The sequence below is a fragment of the Gnatocerus cornutus genome, chromosome 3 (assembly GCF_029298725.1).
Source record: "Gnatocerus cornutus isolate USDA-ARS CGAHR chromosome 3, icGnaCorn1.1, whole genome shotgun sequence".
Classification (NCBI taxonomy): domain Eukaryota; kingdom Metazoa; phylum Arthropoda; class Insecta; order Coleoptera; family Tenebrionidae; genus Gnatocerus; species Gnatocerus cornutus.
In genome coordinates this window covers 2492083-2499500 of record NC_142235.1, presented here as the reverse complement: position 1 = coordinate 2499500, position 7418 = coordinate 2492083, and the positions used below count along the sequence as shown (strand labels likewise).

Sequence of the window (7418 nt, the reverse complement as noted above, 5' to 3'; positions counted from 1 at the left end):
GAATAAACAAACTGCACTTTTCTTCGATTTTATGTGGTTTTTATTTGAAATCTTACGACTATAGTTTGTACAGTGAGAGATTGAATGACCGAAAAGTCTCTAAATTTACGCGCGAAATTTAAAATAACAAAATAAACCCACTTACTGTCAACCCTGACAACCCAGTTCGCGTAGGAATTTAGTGTTTTTAGTGTATTTTGTAGCACAATTTGCTGCCAACCTATATGTCAACTGTCAAAATCTCCCAATCTCTCACCGGATATACTATACTATGTGTGTGTGTGACAATGGTTTGGAAAAGTTACAAAATAGTACATTATTACACGTATTTCATAAGGTGAGTGTTGTAGCACGAATGAGTTTTGACCACGACGAGCGCAGCGAGGAGTGGTCAAATAGAATGAGTGCTACAAGTCGTCTTATGAAATTAGTTAGTGTAATATACTATTTTTTCTACTTTGCATTGTAAATAAATTTAAAAATTACATTTGAAAGAAATTATTTTCGGTTAGGGATTTTTGACAAGTTAGGTTGGTGACAAAAGAGGTAATGACAGTTGTCTAACAAAATTTCAATTCAAATAATTACTGACGTTTTCTGTTTAATTTTGCAAAATTAGGTATTACAACGTTTGCTATTTTTTGCGTGCTATAATAATAATAAATAATAATAATATAATGAGGTGAATTCTTTTGAATACATTACACAATTTTAAATTGCCGCCAAAAAAACAGGTTTCCAACTAAATTTACTAACAATTAAATTCCTTATTAATAATTTCCACTATTTTCTGTTATTGTTGCAAACAGAGACGTCACATTTTCGTACAAATTTTAAATCGCTACCATAAGATCAGCTTGTCCAACTAAACTCACAAACAATTAAATTTCAGTCCACATAGACTGCTTTTCTACAAACGTCACACACTAAACTTCAGGCAACGGCCAAACCACGTTGAATGCACCGCTTCTCGTCTGATCAGCGAAGTTAAGCAACGTCGGGCGCGGTCAGTACTTGGATGGGTGACCGCTTGGGAACACCGCGTTCGTTGCCTCTTTTTTTTTCCACAACAATAAACGGGACGAAATTTTAATTTTATTGCTAGCCTTGCATGTTATGTCGCGTCGACATGGTTTTCAGAAATAAAATATAGTATATTTTATATTCTGTGATCAAAAACAATCATTCTTTTAAAATTTCAAGTTATGTCTTTGAATCGGAACGATTGCTAAGTTAAATGGGAAAAGCGGGATCAATGGGGCAATAAAGAGTACCCATAATAGCGAAAATGTTACACTGAATTCGCCCACTAAAGTAGTTGACAAAATTTAAAATGTTTTTAATTCAAAAAAAGAAATTTCTAATTATAATTTAAGGTGCTGTAAATTTCGAATATTTTCAGAAAATTTAGCTGTTTTCTTATCGGTTTTATCTTTTTTAACTTCCAACAAAAACACCATTTTTCCATTATCTACCGAATTAACTAAAATACTATTTTTCTATAAATATTTAAAAATCCCTTTTTTTCATGTTTGCTATTCTGGAAATTTATAGTTTTTCTTGAAAGTTTTGTCTGAATAACTCAAAAACGACGAATGCTTTAAAACGTTTTCGAATTTATTTAAATTATAAAAAAAATTGGCCAATATAATTTTTGTGAATTATCTTTCATTCTGATCAGTGAAATCATGTAGCAACAGGAGATTATTATTATTATTATTATTGTCTCCCTAGACAGGCCAAACCCCAATTACCAGAGGAGAAGAAACAAAAAGAAAACCAAAATTACAAAAAAAAGCAATGTTAACGAGAGAAACGTGACAGAAAACAAATGGAAAAATAATAAAGTACAACTACAAACTGAAATGAAATAAAATGAATATATTTCTGGAGTAGACGTCAGACCTTTGTATAGTAAACACAGTGAACATACACCTAGTAAACATTTTATGGCTTAAGTCAAACCACCCTTAGAAAACTTATAAAACTGGGTGTCGACAAATTTCTAGGTAGAAGGAAGACCGAAGGTTGAACAGGCCCGGACGCGTTTCGTGCAACATTTCAATAAACTTCTCACAATGAACTTATTATAAGTTTAAATAACGACACTTCCGAATCAGATTGATTGAAATTTCAAAATGGTCAAGTGTGTATATGTAAATACAGCCACGAGAGTAAAATTTTGGACGTCAACGTCATATTTTGGCATTTGATTTTTTTCCCTATTGTAAAACGGCTTAACCTTTAAATTTGTTGCTTTTAGAAATTACCCTTGTCACACATGTCAATTTAAACTCAAAATTTTGTGATTGAACTTCCATACAAAGGAAATGCAATAAACGTTTACAAAAAAAGGCTTTATTAGGTATCATATCATCGTCATTTCACCATTTGCATCAATTACTTTGGCTAGACGATTTCGATTAGGCATAGACAAACATAAATTTCTAAAATAGTTTTCCGAAAGACTATTCCACGCATTAGTAAATGTTTCCATAAGTTCTTCCTCATTATGGTAAATTTGGCGCCTGCTTTGAATCTTTTGAGCCAACATTCCCCACATATTCTCAATAGGATTGAGATCAGGGCTCAAGCTGGCCCAATTTAAAACGTTTATTTCATTATTGTGGAACCACTCTTTTACCCGATAGGCAGTATGAACAGGACAGTTATCTTGTTGAAAAACGAAACCACCTTCAGGAAACACCTGTGTAACTGACGGTAACAGTACGTTCTCTAAAATTCTGATGTAAACGTGACTTGTCAAACGCTCTTGTACTTGTAACAGCACTCCTCTACTGTTTGCCGAAATCCAACCCAACAAATTACAAGAATATCGTCTACTTCTTTCAATTTGTTGAATATATTTCGGGTCGTACCTAAGATTCTGTGGACGGAAAACACGAACTTTCCCACTGGCAGAAGACTGGAAAGTTTTTTCGTCCGTAAAAATAACATTCGCCCAAAAAGCCTCATCTTTTAGGAGATATTCCAACGCAAAGGCTACTCTGGCTTCCTTATGTCGTAGTGTTAGTCTTGTCTTTTTTGCCGCTGTGAAGCTCTTTAAATTTCCATCTATGATTCGTTTCCGCGCAGTATGAACAGAAGCGGGAAATTTGTAAGACGACGTGCCTCCACTGCCGACAAAAAGGGTTCATTTTCTACTGCTTGTAGAAGCAAACGATCTTCTTCAACAGTTGATCCCCGTGGATGTCCAGAACCTGGCTTTCTGTCCACAGTGTCGCGTTCGCGCCAACGTTTTAGAATTGAGTTAACCGTGCTTTTTCCAATACCCACAATTGCTGCTACATCTGTCTGTGAGAGCCGACTCAATATGCGTTATAATTTGAATTTTTGTAAAATTTGAAACTGGAGGCATGATTAGTGTCAATAATGCATGATGCATGATGCAACAGATGCAACAGATGCAAGAACAGCAACACAAATACTTCGTTGTGGAATTGTCAAAGCATCGCAATCTTCGAATACTGCTGAACGGATCAATTTTGTTAGTTCTGCAAGCGTTTTAACATCTGACAAAAACGTAACAAATTCAAGAGTTACCCAAGATCTAATTTTACCGATTGAAGTAAAAAACAAAATTGAAAATCTTCAAAATAACATTGTACCTGAAAACAACATATTTTCCGCATCAATAGCATTTTTGTCAGGATATATTATTAAGAACCTTAATGACGAATTTCACTGTGATGAATGTCTGACACCATTGCTATCAACAACCATCCCAGGACCTCTGATGCAACTAATTGCTCTTCAAGATCGTGGTGGATTGATATACCCCAACCATACTTTTGTGGGTAACATTCAAAGAATCGCGGAGCTTGTTCAAGAGATTTTGCCATTTCTACAACCAGAGAAGCCTTGTGAATATTGTCTTGAACAACTTTGTCCATACCTGATTCGAAACCCCATTTTCTCCTGTGAAACTCATAAGGTTACAGTATGCAAATTAATTGTTAAAGCTACTACCAAACCAGTCGTCAGTAATATTTGTGTAGAAAGGACTGATTCCATCAAACGTCTTCCTCTGAATTATAAACCGCAGAGCCGGAAAGTACTGAAGCTGTAATAATTATTGTAACCTACTGTTCCAATGTTTGAACAGTTTACCTGCTGTTAGTTTTCTTTGAATTCAGTGAAAGTAAAGTGTTTTTGTTAACTGTTTCTTCTCTGGTTTCTTATTTAACTCAATTTAACTTTGATCTAACATGTCTAGCTGAAGCTCTCTGCTGCGTGCCCAGGTAATTTTTCTACTAGATCGCCGAAAGAGGACTCTGAAGTAGCCAAATATCGCCAACAGTGATTAGTAAACACAAAAAATCCCCAAATTTGAAAGTAAAGAAAGAAAATGTAATATAATGTATATATATTGAAACAAAACTTATATAAAATTCAAAATAATTAAACTTTGGAAACAAAACAAATAAATGTGTATATTATATAATAACAATGATAATACTTATATTAACGGTGAAGTCGAGGGGAAATTATCATATGTTCGGAAGTTCAAAATACTGGAAAGACAAGAAAAGCCAAATAAGAAAGACCAAAGGTAAGACTTTTCAGACGCACACGCCTGTAGAAATAGTGCTACTGCTAGGCGCGAAATTTAAATTTCAGCACAATCGAATTTAAACATATTGTACTTTCACCGTCGACACGACGTAATTATCGCAGTCTTTTATTCACTTCAGTCATCGTCGGCAAGGTTAATAATGTTTAACACTGCGTTAAATTCCGATGTTACATTTTCCTCATCGTTTTTATTAAGTTGATTATAAATGTCACTATTGAATAAAGTTAACATTTCAGGAGTTGCTTCGAAATTTTTACAACAAATTTTTCTGTTAAAACAAAATATCTTTGATCGAATGATTGCATCCAAAGTTCTGAACTTCATTCTGTTTCGTGTTTTTGTTTTGACATAGTTCATGACTGAGAACACTCTCTCCACTGCTGCGTTGCTTATGGGCAAACACAGGAAGCGCAATACAACAGTCGCTAAATTTTCAAAAAGTTTTTCACCTGAACCATCTACATAGTTATAAACAACGGGCCAGAATTGTAGTACATTGTTTGGTACAATCCCTGTTGCAAATTCTTCACCCCAATTTATGAGCTTCAGTTTTCTCCACTCATTGTTAAGAGAGTACAAATCTTCCCCATAAATAAACAGCTCTAAACCTAATGCTGAAAATTCATTATTTGTCTCTTTGTTTAGGCATACTTGAGGGTTTAAAAACCTCGCTTTATCAAATATTTCAATATTGGAAGGTACCCGCGAAACAAATTCCCTGAGTAACGTTACGATAAAATTTAGACAACGAGTTTTTATATCGGATCTTTCAGCAGCACTGAAGTGTTGATTCAGTTCAATGCTGAATGTATAGCCCAAGTCAGCGTCATCCACGGATAAAAATGATAATCTATTTTCAACAGAATTGATTATATTATTTAAAATTTGAATTTTATTCTCATTACTTCCATGCCTATTATTATTTAGAAAAATGGGCTTAATAACTCTCCTAGCTAAACTTTCTATCAATAGAAAATAATTCCTATACAGAGAATTTATATCATAGTTATTACTCTGGAACATTAAATTGAGTCGATTTGTCTGTTCTAGAAATGGCATTATAAATTTGCAATAGAGTAACATTTTGTCATCATTTAGTATATTATGGATGGTCTTTGCTTTATAGCATTTTTCTTTACTGCCTGCCACGTTGAAAAATAATTTCAATTCTACCCAGTTGTCTAGAATTCGTTGCATAACATTGTATCTTGATAGCCACCTAGTACTAGATAATTTTATGAAATTTTTAAAAGAACGATTTTCGTTGATATTAATTAAATCGTATATTTTTTTGTATTCCAATCTTCGCAAAGGAGAATTGCTGAACCAGTTATAAATTTCATGCGCTAGAAAATCTAGACAACTGGGTAACTCTACACTTGCTTTTGAAACACATAGGTGGATGGCATGACATATACATTTTATTAAAAGTAAATTTGGAATGTCAGCCTTAAGAAGCGTATAAACTGAATGGTTTTGTCCACACAAATTTGAACCACCTTCAGTTCCTAATGCTACCATGTTACTTAAAGGTATGCCAATTTTTGTAAAAAAGGCAGTTATGGAGGTGTACAAAGCATCTGCAGTTGCTCTTTCCACCTCAAGTAGGCCCAGAAAATCTGTTGTAATATTTGTTCCATCAAAGTAACGAATGCAAATCGCCAAATACTTATTAACGCTGACATCAGTAGATTCATCAATTATGCAGGAGTACTTCTTACTACCAACATTTTGCACAATGTTCTGTAAATATGCTGGACCAAAAACATGTTGAATCAGCAATGAACATTTTGTGTAATGTAATCTAATATTGCTGAAATTGCCTTGGCCTGTCTTTATAAGCAACTCACTCAAGTGATCAACCGATCTGAAAGAGCAGTGATGTAATATAAACATAGTTAATTGTAGCTCAATCTTCTTCTGCTCATTACTTAAAAGTTTCGGTGGAACTAAAATGTGCTCAATAAGTTTTATTTAAAACTGTCTAAACTCACCTACAGTAATGTTGAACAGTTTGGGTTTTCGGTAGCACTCTGTTTTTTGCATTGTTCATATGCTGTTTAGTATGGGCATGTTTTTGAAGGTCACTATAATGTGCTCGTAGAGAACAGTGGCAATAAAGACAGAATGCCTCATTGGGGTCTGCATCATTGTAATTGGGTATAGTTTTATATTCCCGAAGCCAGCCTAAACCAATTACACCGTGAAGAATATAATGTAAATAGCTTAATAATTATTACCTTTTGCCCACTGTTGCGTTACCCATTCGGTCCTAAAATGCCTTAAATATTTGCGTCTTGGCATTATCACTTCTGTTAGAAAGAACCAACCACAGCTTTATAATAACATTGAACGTTGCTAATGCTACGTTGCTCCCATCAGTCCCATCGTTTTTGCATCGTTTTGAGTTTTTGTGACTTCCTTTCTTGTGTTTGACAGATCACAGACAGTGGCAGTTGGTTTAAAAATATGGCGGTAAATTTAAAATAAACATTTGATTTAATAGAAATTTTGACAAACTTCCAACGCAAGTGACAAAAATATTATTGAGCGCCAACGCAAAGATTCAAAATCGCCAAAAAAATAGCCAGTCGCCGAAGCATAAATTTTAACGCCAAAATACCTGCCTAAATCGCCCAAATGGCGATAAATCGCCAAATCTGGGCACCCTGGCTCTCTGTCAGTTTGACAGGCGATTGATACCCTGTTAGTTTTCCATTGCGCAATTCAAGAGAGACAGACATAGTCCATAAATCAATGGGTTAGAACGAGACGCAAGATTCTAGGGAATTGTCATAAAATTGTTGACGTAAAATTTGTC

At 34.4% G+C, this 7418-nt stretch overlaps 1 long non-coding RNA gene and 1 pseudogene across 1 annotated transcript; one reads left to right on the top strand and one right to left on the bottom strand.

Annotated features, from left to right (window-relative positions):
- Positions 1 to 936: 936 nt before the first annotated feature.
- On the top strand, positions 937 to 1054 carry LOC148176820 (5S ribosomal RNA; annotated as a pseudogene).
- A 2659-nt stretch (positions 1055 to 3713) lies between these two features.
- On the bottom strand, positions 3714 to 4267 carry LOC148176819 (uncharacterized). The gene is made up of 3 exons (XR_015769846.1): positions 4132 to 4267; positions 3917 to 4084; positions 3714 to 3865 (listed from the first exon to the last, which is right to left on the bottom strand). It is a non-coding gene; the product is annotated as an uncharacterized LOC148176819 (long non-coding RNA).
- Positions 4268 to 7418: the final 3151 nt, after the last annotated feature.